This window comes from Argopecten irradians, chromosome 6, assembly GCF_041381155.1.
Source record: "Argopecten irradians isolate NY chromosome 6, Ai_NY, whole genome shotgun sequence".
In the NCBI taxonomy this organism is placed as follows: domain Eukaryota; kingdom Metazoa; phylum Mollusca; class Bivalvia; order Pectinida; family Pectinidae; genus Argopecten; species Argopecten irradians.
In genome coordinates this window covers 38,712,419-38,726,775 of record NC_091139.1, presented here as the reverse complement: position 1 = coordinate 38,726,775, position 14,357 = coordinate 38,712,419, and the positions used below count along the sequence as shown (strand labels likewise).

The window sequence follows — 14,357 nt, the reverse complement described above, 5'->3', positions numbered from 1 at the left end:
AACAAAATGCGTCCTAATATTTTATTGTTTATTACAAAGCGTACTAGAGTAAATGTACCCGACGGGCTAATGTTCGCTAGATTTCTGGAGGATTAATTCTAACAAACTTTCGGCCTAACTAACAGATAGGTTAAACTAAAATTTTACCACGATGATCGTTGCTAGTAAGCATGATCGTTTGCTATGTATGTGAAATATAAGATTACCTACATGTTTATAAAAGTTTAATACCATAACGTTTTCTATCTGGCAAAATGGCAAAAAATGGTGTATTTTGTGGCTCAAAATTAAGGGTTAGGGAGAGTATGTGTTGTTATTGGGAGAAGAAATATGAGTTTATTAATCATAACTGTTATGTTTTTAGAGAAGACCAAAATAAATTATTGACACATCCATACCTTTAAGTCACCGTATTAGAAAATATGATTTTAATCTATTGTGTGTAAGGTCAAAAGGGCAAAATTATATAATGTATTTTGTCAGTTAGACGTGACAATAGCTAAATAACGAGCACATGAATGTTTTTTTATTATTATTTTTTTCGATGGTGTGAACTCATATCTCCAACATCTATATGAGAAAAAGGTTTGATACAAGAAGTTTTGACTTCTCAGAGGTGTAATCCTTAAGACGAAAAATATATATCATAACAATTTCAAATCCAGAATGAACAATTGAATTAAGCATCTTTTATGTTTATTCATTGTTAAATGCTAAATACAACAAGATATTTTGGAAGGTTGTTATTTACACAATGTTCATACCTTACACTACTGGGAGTTTGTCGCTATACTTTGGACTTACCGAGCGGACCGATTCGGTAATTGATGGAAACAACTACAATGTCCTGTGCAGCCAGAGCACTCCCATCGAAAATGGCACCCATACCGTTATAATAGGAGCCACCATGTATAAAGACGACTACCGGGAGTCGGTGTGCGAAATGGTGTCCTTTCTGAAATGAGTAAAAAAACCATTATTTCACTATTGACACAGTCAGAAACAATTCAAATTAAGTGTCAGTTTACACAGTTTACATATCGATATGTAGGAAATTGTAAATTGATTATTTATGGATGTAACGCACTAGTATGTACCACTAAAGTAAACATATTACTGAATTAGACAGAAGTCTTAAAATAAGTTGTATTTTATCTTAACATGGTACGTCCTTAAATTAGCCTGGCAGCTATTGATGTAAAACACACAAAAAAGAAGGTAGGCCTAAATATCTTTGGATAGACTAGGTCTCGCTGGCAGACACTAAAAGAATAGTATCGCTTAACTTTTCCTTAGCGACACTTAAATTAATGGCGAACAATAGAAATGTTGTTGGATTAATATAAATACGTCGTTTCTTCTATCATGTCTTTTGTTGTTTTACCTTCACTGATAAACTATAAGTTTTTTTCTAATTCGACACCATCATTCTTGTTACCAAAAATTAACTTTCACGTGTCCTTGAAATAACGAATTCATGGAATTCAAACAATTAAACTATATTAACAACATAAACAATAGGAAATAAGTTTATCGCGTGGATAACCTATTATCATATGTCAGTATTTGAAAAGATGAGACAAATCACATTTAAATCTACAACTTTACAAGTATTTATAAGGTGTTTGTGACAGAATATGTAGTAGAATACTGATTTTGTTTGGTGTTTTTACCGCCAGGATCGCCGGCCGGAATTCAATTGACCTTTCCCAGTCCTGACATTGTTAGTGACGTCAAGCTGAGGAAATACTGGGATTATTCAGTGTCATATACGTCCGCAACAGCTGCCCAACGGTCTTCATATGCAAATAAGGAAACTCAGACTGGCTCAGTTGTGAGATATTTACCAAATGCGACGCAACCCTTGTAAGATTATCCCAGACGTACAGCAAAAAAAAAAAAAAAAAAAAAAAAAAAAAAAAAACCACAGTACCGTAGGACTTAATTTCATTTCACTTTTTTTCTAGTGCAAAAGTTTAGACACCATTTACACCATATGAAAAGGCTAAATGTAGTGATGTGGTGTAGTATACCAATATATATTAGGTTCAGTTCCACGTCAGACGATACAGGATAACAACCTGCCTGCCTACATGGTTTTCTCCGTATAAATAGTTCCGTTTATATCCTTCTGTCAGTTTTATATAAAATGCTTATCACTAGTTTTCATGAATAATTTTGTAATTGTTTGTGATAAAAATCAAAAAATTTAAAATTGGATAGATACATCACATATATACGTTACCTTTTCTCTTGGTTTTTGATATTTTAATTTTAAACAATTTCCTTGACAAAGCAATGACAAAACGGTTAGAAATAAGATATTATAGGTCTTCACACTATATAACAACTTAGTTATACATGTTAAAAACATTTAGCGAAGATAATCATCTAATTGATCTAAAGGAATATATTTTATGTTCCGACCAATGAATGGAGTTGGTTCATAAATACTACACATATATCCATGAACAGTTTCATTTGAACGTCAGTCATTGTCACAAACCATGGTTTAGAAAGCTTATTTAACGAATTTGCTAATTGATGGATATTCAAATTTTGCAATATTGTACAACTAATTATCCGGCGATGATTGACGTCATAAAGGGATTATCCAGTGACAACAACATATCGATAATCAAAAAGAAAGTACATCATGATTAATGTTCTATTAAATATTACATTAAACATAAATGTCCAAACACAACAACAAGAACTAATTAACCCCGTAACGTAACTCTGTTTACGCCAAAAGCACTACTCCTAAATGTGTGATGACTGGGCATTATTGGCTAAATGATAGTCTATAAATATAGACGAAGGAAAGGAGAAGTACTGTAACCATAGATCCAGTATCTAGGCTGGGATTGAGTTGGACACCATACCATTATCTTTGCCACTGGGTATGATATAGGAGTATTTAGACTGATCCAGACGAAGTCAAGACACACGCACTACAATCAGCTGCAATGGCTGTTACCATCGTATATTGAATGGTTAGAAAAGCCGTTGGTTCGGATAACTATAACAGCCTGAAAATGATTTCAATTTTAAATACCTGTGGAATATTTTTGCTTTTGATAATCAGTAAACTGTCTTACTTTCACCTTCCACACAATATTTTAAATTTCATTCGAACCTAGTTAATGTAAATTATCATGTACAACAGATTCCATGCGCCACGTAAAATTAGTCACTACAAAAATGTTGATAGAAAAGTCTGGGACATTTTCTTCGCATGGAAAAAACCTGACATTAGTTGCTAATAGCAAGGACGATTCGATAAGGTTTGCTTCAATACTAATTAACCTTAGATGTTTGTAAATATAACACATATTGTTTCAAATTACAATAAGCTCATTTAAATAAAGATAACATTATATATCAACACCAGCAGACCAAAACTATTTCTATAACATGGAAACAGCTCATTAGTGCGGTTAAGCTCTGATATTAGAAGTAATTTTTATACGATTCTATTTAGTAATAGTCATTTTCCTTGCTCCGCATTAAAAGCTGTTTTGGTTTGGTTGTTGGCGCGGTTTGAAATGACATTCATTATAATAAAACATGTTAATAAATGAGTAACACGTCTTCAAAATTAAGGCGACGTAAATATCGATATTGAAGCAGTGTCATTTATGCGTTTTTTTAGTTCCATTAAAATGATCCCACACTCTGAGTGACAAATCCGCATTTCATAAAAAAGCATCTTTGATATGTTGTACCGCTAACATTAACCATGGAAATTTAACTACGATGTTACAATTTCTCTTTATCAGTTTTGAAAGTACGACACGGGATTGTATTTAATGAGGTGTCACAAGTTTTAACACTGAAATTATTAATGAGAATTTCCAACTTTCATCCAGTCGATAATTCTTGAAAAAGTTAATGTAAAGATTTTGCATCCTTGAAAAAAAAATGTTTTCGAAAATTCTCCGGATAATGTCTTTGAAAACAAAATTTCACAACGACCGCTTCGTACTCTTCAAAGTGCACACAAGTCTAGGTCTACCACTATCAATGTTATTCAAGCTAGGTTTAAAATTAAATTTGTAGAACTTTTTTTATTGAAACAGCAATTAATTAATATGGTTATGTCATGAAGATTATATAAAGTACAAGTCATCAATCACAGCAATCAGCTATACATCGGTGACGGAGGTGGTGAAGCGACAATAAAACAACTATATACAAACACATATATCAAACGTTATTTGCTGCAGAAAACATTTAGTATATCAATCTCTGAAGTCTGTCTTTCGTAAAAGAGAGAGAAAGATATGTGTGGAATAGGTTTGGCAAGTCATTAGTCTTTACAGAAGATGTATATAACGCCGTGCTCTTTATTGTCAGTTAAAGATAGGACAGACAGCTTTTTGTAGGAGCAGCGCAACAGAGAATGGTTCTGATCAACGTGCTCTTCATTTGTTAGTAAAAGATCGGCGTGTATTTCAAAGAGCATAAAGACACAGTTTGCATTCACTATTTTTTTAATTGTCAGTAAAAGATAGGTTTGTATTCTGTAAGAACCTTCCGACATTGAATGGATCCAACAATAGCTATACATAGTCAGTAAAATATTGCTTTGTATTCTGTAAGAATCATTCGACAGTGGGTGGATCCAACAACGGGTGCACAATGTCAGTAAAATATTGGTTTGTATTATGCACGAGCCATCCATCAATGGATATACATTGTCAGTGAAAAAAAATCGGTTTTATTCTTTAAGAGCAGTTTGACTGCACAGAAATTCCAACAAATCAGACGGTTGCAGCACCAGTTACCGCCCGCCCATACCTCCTATCGGAGTGTATGTAAACAGCAGCGAGGTAAATTAAATAGCTGTAAACACTGCGATATACCGTGATTAGGTTTGTCTTGGAAGACCAAACATGATAATTACTCAATTTCACCCTCGTTATATCCAACACTAAATGTCCCATATCAACTCTCTCCCACGGAGTGCTACATTGCGAGTGTAAAGTGGCGTTCAAGGCAACCTCACTTGAAAAGCGATATAACACGTACACACAAAACAGTAGGAAATAGAGGGTTCTTGTTCTGTGGAAACCTCAACGGCTTATCGTACTCTCTCAATTTTCAATTAAAGTGTTTCTATATTTGTACGATAACGGCCAAATGTGTGAAATGCAATTTTATTTAAGAAAAATATTTCTGAATTTCATCACTTTTTGCCATTTCGATAGTCTGTCGACTCACATACGGGTTGTTTACTAAATGTATTAATCTTGAGTTTGTAGGAAAAAGAACATATAATGGAGACGGTCAATTCAAAACACTTGTACAATGATTTGGACAAACTCCAGAGAGATCTTCATACAGCAACATGGAAAGGGACACATCGATTAGAGTTAAAAACAAGTCTTCCATTTTGGCCTTGGCTGGTATAATCAATAGTCTTTCTTCCATGTCTGGCATTTAAACAAAGTTAAATCAAGTTTAATTTAGCGACCGATGACTTTAACTGTACACAAAGTGAGCATTGATCCATGTCTCCAAGATGCTTTCTGCATTTGAACATCCATTACAAACACTTTGGTTGTCACGTATAACACCAGTTCTGCGCGTCGTGGACGCAATCAAGTAACGCAATAGATGACGCCTTCAAGCCAATTGCAAATACGAAAGGGAAAATAATACAATTTAGATTATACTGATGAAATTAAATCGGCGAACGTACATTGTATGCTTCACAAAAATAAGATAAGTCATAATAGACAATCTATTGTACATAAGTTTCTTGATTTCATTATATAATATATAGATTACAATAGAGGTTATGCATTTACACAATCTTATTGTTCCATACCTTGTGCGAACGGAATAAATAACAAAAATGAAACAGTCATTGCGACAGTAAGAGTTTGCATGAAGATAATAAGATAACGGATGATTGAAATTCAGTGAAATGTAGTAATTCGTTGAGGAATGCTTATCTAAGAATATATACAAGAACCATTCTAGATCTGTATCTCGCATTAACAAGTTAAACTATTTGTTGCACCATTATAAATCGACGTCTTCTTTGGATTTTCATACTTTTCTGCTTATTATCTGTGCATTTATTTACATTCATATCTAAATTTACCTAGATGTTACACGTACGCTTCAATGTCCAAGAGTGATTTATATGAACGAATAACTTTTCTTCATGTTGTTTTCGTCTGCTTTGCATCATTTCTTTTTACAATGCGACACGTGATGATATCATTAGAAAGTGAAAAATCCACATGAAACTGGTCCGATAGACTAAAATAACATTATCAACCCTATCAACACATATCTAAACCAACTAGACAAATGGTCTACATTAATGATTGGACCGGGAGATGTTGCCTACGATGATGTAACGACGAGGATGTTATCTAAATGTAACAGCCGTGAGTAGGACGCACTGTTACCTGGGTAATGTTGACTTGACACGAACTACCTGTCAGACGTCTGCCCCCTACTGCTACTGGCCATACAACACTCACTCTCCTAACATAATACAGATAAGCAGAGTAGTTCGCGGTACCTGACAGGTCGCAGACGCCGCGTAAGAATGTTTGACAAGTCGATGATGATCGAGTAAAAGAAAGTAGTTCTGATAATATTCTAAAATAAAACCGCAGTGCGTTTTATAACTCTTCACACCGTAAGCACATATATCAGATACATCTGTCATTCACTGGATGTATTCACTTAAAAAGAAGATATTTCTAAATCTCAAAACGGTTCTGTGATAGAAGGGACACAGGAAATCGGATGCATAATAATCTGCAAAACATCCTTCCTCTGTCAGGTTTGGCCAAAGCTGAAACTAAGATAGCCGTGGTATTATCAGATAAGATGAAAGGTGCTGAAAAACAACAAGAGATAGCAGGCTGACGAAAAGCAGTAAACATATTATCTTAAAATGAACAACCAGTAAATAAAACGGTTCAAGCATACAAGTACATCAAGCGTGGATTTGCCAGTTTAAGTTTGACATTCTTAGAAAATAATGAAATACCGTTATTTTGCCGTCAGCAGATGGTCTGTTTTATCACGTTGAGTATAAAATAAAAAGTATATTTGATTCTTTGTTTGATAAGTGTGTATTGTATTTTACTCATATGTATGTTTGATATCAATTAAATCGCCATATGTACGTGTTGTAATAGGGATATAGTTTCCAGTGGGAGGCCAATATATGGTAAAACACAACGAATGACATAATGTCGTCATGTTACCTTACAAAGTTTAAATTTGTTTCAACAGCCGCATTCTTATTTCGAAAAAATAAACTGAAGTTTTGCTTGGTTTTGTGTAAAACAATCATACCGTATTATCATCGTGAAAACAGGTATATCTTTGTGGCCAGATATGTTGAAGCTTTTGTTATGGCACTATGACATGGTACAGTCAAACATTCTAAGCTGCATTCATGTTTGACTGTAATTTTATTATGCATTAGAAAGAATCTAAACTGTGACCAAAGGAAAATGCGAGATGTTAAGAATGGCAATTTAATGGCAAAATTATAACGTATGTTTAATCCACTATACCAATAAAGAAACGACACAATATGAGATGATAACGAGAACGAAAATAATATAAAATCTGGGAATAAGTTTATGTTACTGACCAACAAGATTGCTACGAGAACTGATTTACACTGGATTTGTATGCGAGGGAGTCTTCGATGGAGTCTATTGTTACTATATGCTTTTGTATAATTTCAAAAACTTTCATGTATTTTTTTATTTGATAAATTTTCATTTTTCGATTGTTATTATAGCTTTGCTATTAAGAAGAAAGAACATGTATAAGTTAAACTACAGCAAACACTAAGTAACCCCTTCGTGAGTTACAAAACAAAATGAAAACATTTCAAGTGTTTTTATCTAAACGACACGAATAATCCATATTGGAATAAAAATCATAACATTCTATATTAATCTAACACTTACAAGCAAACAGTTGGTTTAGATAAGAGAGGGAGAGAAAAACACCTTACATGATTTCGTCAGGATAACAAATTGAAAGCTTGTCGTCTCTATCCAAAGGGAAATCTTCAAAACAGAATTTCATATTGGAATAAATGTTCTAATAGGATAGTCTGTTTAAACAAAGAACTTCCCCTGAAGCATTTTATTTGAACTAATTGTTTGCTGCAGCCAATCAGATAAAAAGCAATATCTTCGCTCATGTCTTGTCCTGATCTTTAGCATACGGATCATTTAAAATATAACTGAATATTGGTACAAAAGAAATTATCGCCATTTGCTTATTCGTATGTATTTTTTTTTTGTCGATGGAACATCGAGATTTTCATACAAGATTATTTTGAATAAGTATTAATTAAAAAGTCTATTATGCAATATTTTTATACAACATAATCAGACCTGCTGTACCCGGTGAGAACAAAAGGAAGATTCTGAATGAAGGAGCTAAAACAAACAAACCACTCCAAAGGGTGACACATTACAATGATGGAATGGAACTGCTTTTTGTTGCTTAATTACAATAGAGCACAACGGCAGTTTGCAGCACAGCATGGAATTTATTGACTGTCGTTAGAAGGAAATACACAGTCATTTAAGACCGCGCAAATGATCAGTAAGGTAAAAGTCGTCCCATTGAATTAAGGATTAACCTCTTACTTTGCTTAGTTTATAAGATGATAAACCCAATGGAGCAGAAGGTAATTTGCGTAAAGGTAAATCCGTATATTTACAATATTTTATTTGAATAATAAAATCAACCAGAACAATAGATACAATCATTTGCCGTGTGTTATTTGCCGCCAAAATTATACTGGAGTCATTTTTATCCAAGCACAACAGCCATCCAGAAAAAGCGCGCTTTTGACTGCAGCTTAACCCCGCCCTTTTCTCCATGACTTCACAAAAAAATCCTATATTTAAGTTATTTTATTCAGGTCAAATAGCAATAACACATTTAAAAAATTAAATCAGTTTTATTGAGAGATAAAAAGATCTGCCCCAACTTAGTTTATCGATACAGAAGCAGTGACAATTGTAGATATAATGAGATGCATTGTCAGATGGATACGTACAGTATGGCATGCACGTAAACATTTCCTTGATTTAATTACTGCATATTTAAGTTATACAAGATGACATATCTCTCTTTGTATAACTGTACTGATTTTTGTATTCAGTCTCCTGTAAGTAGATGACTTTATTTACCAAAGATATTAAAAGCATTTTAAATAATTGCTCTGTCGATTACAACATGATGTATGACACTATTGCTATCGAATTACCAAACTCGGAAGAAATTAGCATGAAGACTATATAGCTATTCCCAGTTTAATATAACTAAACCAAATGCGTTACCATATTAAAGATATTCTATAATTTGTATTCCAGTTGTAAATCAACACCAAGTTGCTACACATTTAGTTTCTAGAACCAAGCTTTTATGTAACCCAACACAGCAGACTGTTAGTTGTAATTGATATCAATAGGGAGTGTAAATCTGAAACAAGTAATAATCAATTTCCTTTTGCCACTCCTAGCTCTTGTCTGATCCAGTGCAAAAAAGGAGAGTTGTCATTACATCTGGGCTACAGTATTGTCGAATAGAGTAAACTGCGCATGTACACTTATAACGTGAAGATAACCGTAAACAAAAATAAGTTTTTAAGCATTTTATATTTGTACAAAGATTACTCAAAGATATTAAGAAGAAAGTTTTATTGTATTTCGTAGATTCCTGTAGATTCCAATTTATGTACTAACAACGCGTAGATAAGCGGGAGTAGGACATTGACGCCAATTATCCGGAGGGACTTTCAGCGAGAAAATTTATCGGACGTAGTGTTTGGTGTGTGTGAAAATACTACTTTGCAAAACGTTTACAGGCTAAATTATCGCGAAAATGATCGTAAAATTCTTACAGATGCAAATCGTGAAATTAAGCACTCCCAAATATTACCACGTTTACAGTAGTCAGTCATATTCCGAATTTGCATATTACAGAATTATCTGCACTTGCGGGTAGGTATTAACTGTGACGTCATGTGTTTACGTAGTGTAACGTCATACGTTCAGGAGAAAACGACGTGAATTGTGCTCATAAAATAATGACGTCACAATCAATACCTACCCGCAAGGGAAGTAACTCTGTAATGTGCAAAGACGGAATATGAAATTTGTCAGCCCTTAGGAGATGGTATTGATTGTGTATGTCTTTAATTGTTTGTAATCATAGTGTTATATTTTTCGGAGAAAACGACGTATTTTTTCGGTCTAATGACGTCACACACTTCTCCACACGGATAGATTACTCAGTAATATGAAAAGATGGATTAGGTAAGGTGAGCTTGTCTGAAGTAACCTATAAAACGTTTGATTCATTAAACATTAGTACTACCAATACTCTTGTGTGATAATAATGTCAAGTCCAATATCAAAATGCAGATTGAGACATCCCACCAGGGTTACACTGAAAAAAGTCCACTCGAATTTCTTTCCTGAAAGGCTCATTTCCTAACTTAGGAATTTTGAAGTTTTTGAACTCAAAGTCGGGCGAATATAAAAAATGTTCTTTTAAAAACAAGTTACAGACTGCTTGTCATAATATATGTCTTATATTAAGTCTTCTTCTTCTGTTCATTCTATAATAACTTTAGTGTTATTAGAGCCATATCATGCGTGGCGTACTCACACATTAATGAAACAATGTGTGGTACCATTACGATATATCAATGCTGTTTCAGGTCAGTGGAAGTTGTTAAAAAATGTTATAGATTAAAAGTTGACTTCTTATCTATTTCAAAATATATAAACAAAACTTCATATTAATTTTCAGATACAACGCACGTTCTTTATCTATTCTTGATTGTGATTATTTGCAATATTTATCTCGATTTTTATGACACATGTTTGTTTATTTTCCGGACAAGTATACACTATACTAAATTACGCTTTCTACTATACTCTTCCAAAACAGAGGTGAATTAAAATGGTTGAAACCCATTGAGAAATTTGTAGCCTTGAAAATTCCCACATTTTGACATTGACATTTTATGAACTTCTGAGAAGGTAGAATTGCACGTGCATTGCTGTACTGCGTGTGGTAGTTTTAATCAATCCCGTCTGACGGGTTTGTTTATAACGAGAAAGGTGAAAGGTGAGGAGGGTAAAATATATCATTTATCTTCTCGCGAAGATATCGAATTAAAAGTCGTGGAATAGTTTCGGTAATTGTAACTTTGATGTTAATCTATTCCTAGATATGATTAAAGAGCATCGTAAAGAATTTTAATTGATAGGTTAAATTGATTCAAATGCCGATAATCATGATGCATAACAGCACTGATAGCACGCTTTTTTTTACCTGTTTCGTAACTAAATATCATTAAAATTAATTTAGTTTTTAGATTTAGGGCCAAGATTTATATAGATATCTAATTATCTTGATGTTTACCAATTTTCTGCTTTTACAGTTGCCGCTATCAATGTCAAGACCATCAATTATAATTACACAGATAACACTAATTAACCCATTCAGCCGTTTAAAACAAGAAAACGCATTCCACTAGTATTAAAAACTATTTTAGATTTTAGTATTCCAACTATAGATACTAAATAAACTTTAGTGACATTCTGAACGCATGTCATGTCGTCGAAAAATGAGCATTATGTTCAGAGAAAGATAATTTAATGTGAAAAAAATGTTTAATGTACCCGTATAATTTTCTGTAGTTTTTTTTTCTTAAATATTTCAAACATCACAATATAACCGGCCATTTAAACATAACAAAACATGTCCCAGCTTAATATTCACACATGGCTATATACAGCATAGAGACGTTTTAAAAGTACAATTCAGAACAGAGTTTGTAGAAGGATAAACTTTAATATGTTGCTTCATTAATAACGTTGAGCTCATTGATCAGTACTACAAACCAAATGATATGACTGAAACTTAAGTTTTAAATTTGAGAGGTAAAAGTATTTTGATGTTAACTAACAAAGAAATTAAGTGGTTTTGTCAACAATGTGATAAAATCAGACTAACGACAAATATTGATTGAAAAACATTAAGCCATTTTTTTGTTGGTTTTTTTTACAACTGACAACAACTGAAAAATTCCGGAAAAACTACGTAACGTTACTTTAATTACTAAAATATTGTTGTATGCTGATATTAATGTTGAAAAGCTAGCTTTCTACAACGAATTTCCAATAAAACATTTAACGTTGCTAAAAATGGTAACTTTCTTCTGTGCAATCAGCATTGTTTTTGGTTCCCCAGCTCCATCAATAAGGGAGAAATGTTGTCACTGAACTTGGTCCAGTTAGAGATATGAAGACATCACTATGAGTAGCTGGGGTATTCATGTGTATTTAACGAGAAACATATTCAAGTTATGTACTGAGATATAACAGTATTCGCTATACGATCCAAGTGACTTACCTCATTAAGGTGAAATCATCTAGTATATTGAGTGTCCTTGGCTGTTTCTATAAAATAAAACTAGATTATCGTTACGATTGTGATAACACAACATTTGATATATTGCCTCGCTAGCAATCCGTATTGCTTTTAAGTTCCCAGTAGCACTAAGTAAGGAATTGTATGGTCTAAATGCTTTCATTGCATCTAAAATTGAACCGATCTTGGATGTTTGTCGTTTTTGTTCGAAGAGCTTTCTTTATACAAAATCAAATAATACTTTAATTATTAAGCAGCACAAGGTCACAAATCAAATTACAGACGAAAATCAGATTTTCTGTTGCGAACTGTTCGCTAAATTCAACGCTATGCCATCTATATCGACCATAGTTTCCTAAAGAAGATAGGTTATTGCTCATATTTCAACAATGCACTTGTTTAGGGGTGTCTGTATCAAAATTGATTATGTTAGACCAGGTATATAGTATATCAACGACGATATATTCCATAAAGATGAAACAGTTAGTTGACGTTACCGTGTCAACATCAGTGACGTCACAATGATCACGTTTCTATGTAATTTATATCCACATATTGGACGTATATTGAAGTTATCAGCGCTAACATTTTAATTGACTTTTTTTTTATTTTATTGTCATATCCAGACTACACAAGTCCACTCAATCAATTTTTTCCTGTAATTCTTGTTTCAGAGGGTATTACTTATACAAATCCATCGGGGATGTATGATTAGTTGCCAATGTGATCTCATGATATTGCAATAAAAGATAAAAGACATTCGTCGTTATAAGCTTATATCGTATAAACTAAAAAAAATGTCACAAATATTTAAAGGAGAACCTTTCAGTAAAAGGTTACCAAGTATTAACAATAACATATCCAACGATATCTGAGAATGGATTGGAAACTCATACCTTTCCCGGCTAAAATTAGTCCTAGTGTATATACGTTTTATACCAAACTTCGATATCAACACTTCATGATATATGAACATCTCTGTTCTTTGTGCACTTTTCCTACTAATCTTGGTTTGCAAGGAAAACGATTTGAAGTGAAGTTCTAAAACAAGATCCTTCATACCATAAACCAAATAAACCTTATATGAAATCATGGATTGATGACTTAAAGCTATCTAGGGATGTGTGAGATATTTTGATTGGTTGGAAGTATATATAAGGACCTTATAAGGTCTAATCTAGGGACACTGTAGGTATTTATTCACCCTTTAAATAAAATGTCAACAGTGTCGGTTGCTTTGTAAAATGTCTTGGCGTTTCGTTACTGTACCTATTTCTTTTTCAGATTGTGAACTTACTCTTACTTGACCAAGACCTACATGTACATTTATCGTTGATATAGCAAAAGTGTTTATTCTTTAGGAACACTCTATCACCACTGTACATTAAAGGAAAATGTCTAACTAAATTAATTATGATATCTTAATGTTTGCTTATTTTGTATTTTTCTATTCGCTTTTCTAATTTCTTTTTACCGCGTGTGGTATGAACAAATTGTTAATAAACCGCTGCAACGTGTATTTGATTCCCTGAGAGCTGAATGCTACCCGCCTATTTTGGTATAAACATAAGTTGTAGATGATACAAGGAACACGTACTAGATAGAGGCAATGTAGAGGTTCCGAAATGACACTCGGGGATATGAAAGACTTATACAAAATTTCACCAACAATTTCCACAGTTAACTGAGACATTATAGATTCCATTGTCACTTAATCACGTTTTGCATCTTTATAAGGCGAACAACCTCGGGAATCGTTATAAAATAATAACTACCATATTTGGCAGTGTCGCGTGCTGCATCTGATACTGTTGTACACGAGAAATGGCATTATATAGAAACAATTGTGACAGATAGACATTACAAAGCCTAAACAATATTCTTTTATATTAAACATA

The 14,357-nt window shown here is 33.2% G+C and overlaps 1 pseudogene; it reads right to left on the bottom strand.

Moving 5' to 3' along the window:
• Positions 1 to 14,357, bottom strand: part of LOC138325824 (acetylcholinesterase-like) — a 129,766-nt pseudogene that overhangs the window by 18,304 nt on the left and 97,105 nt on the right.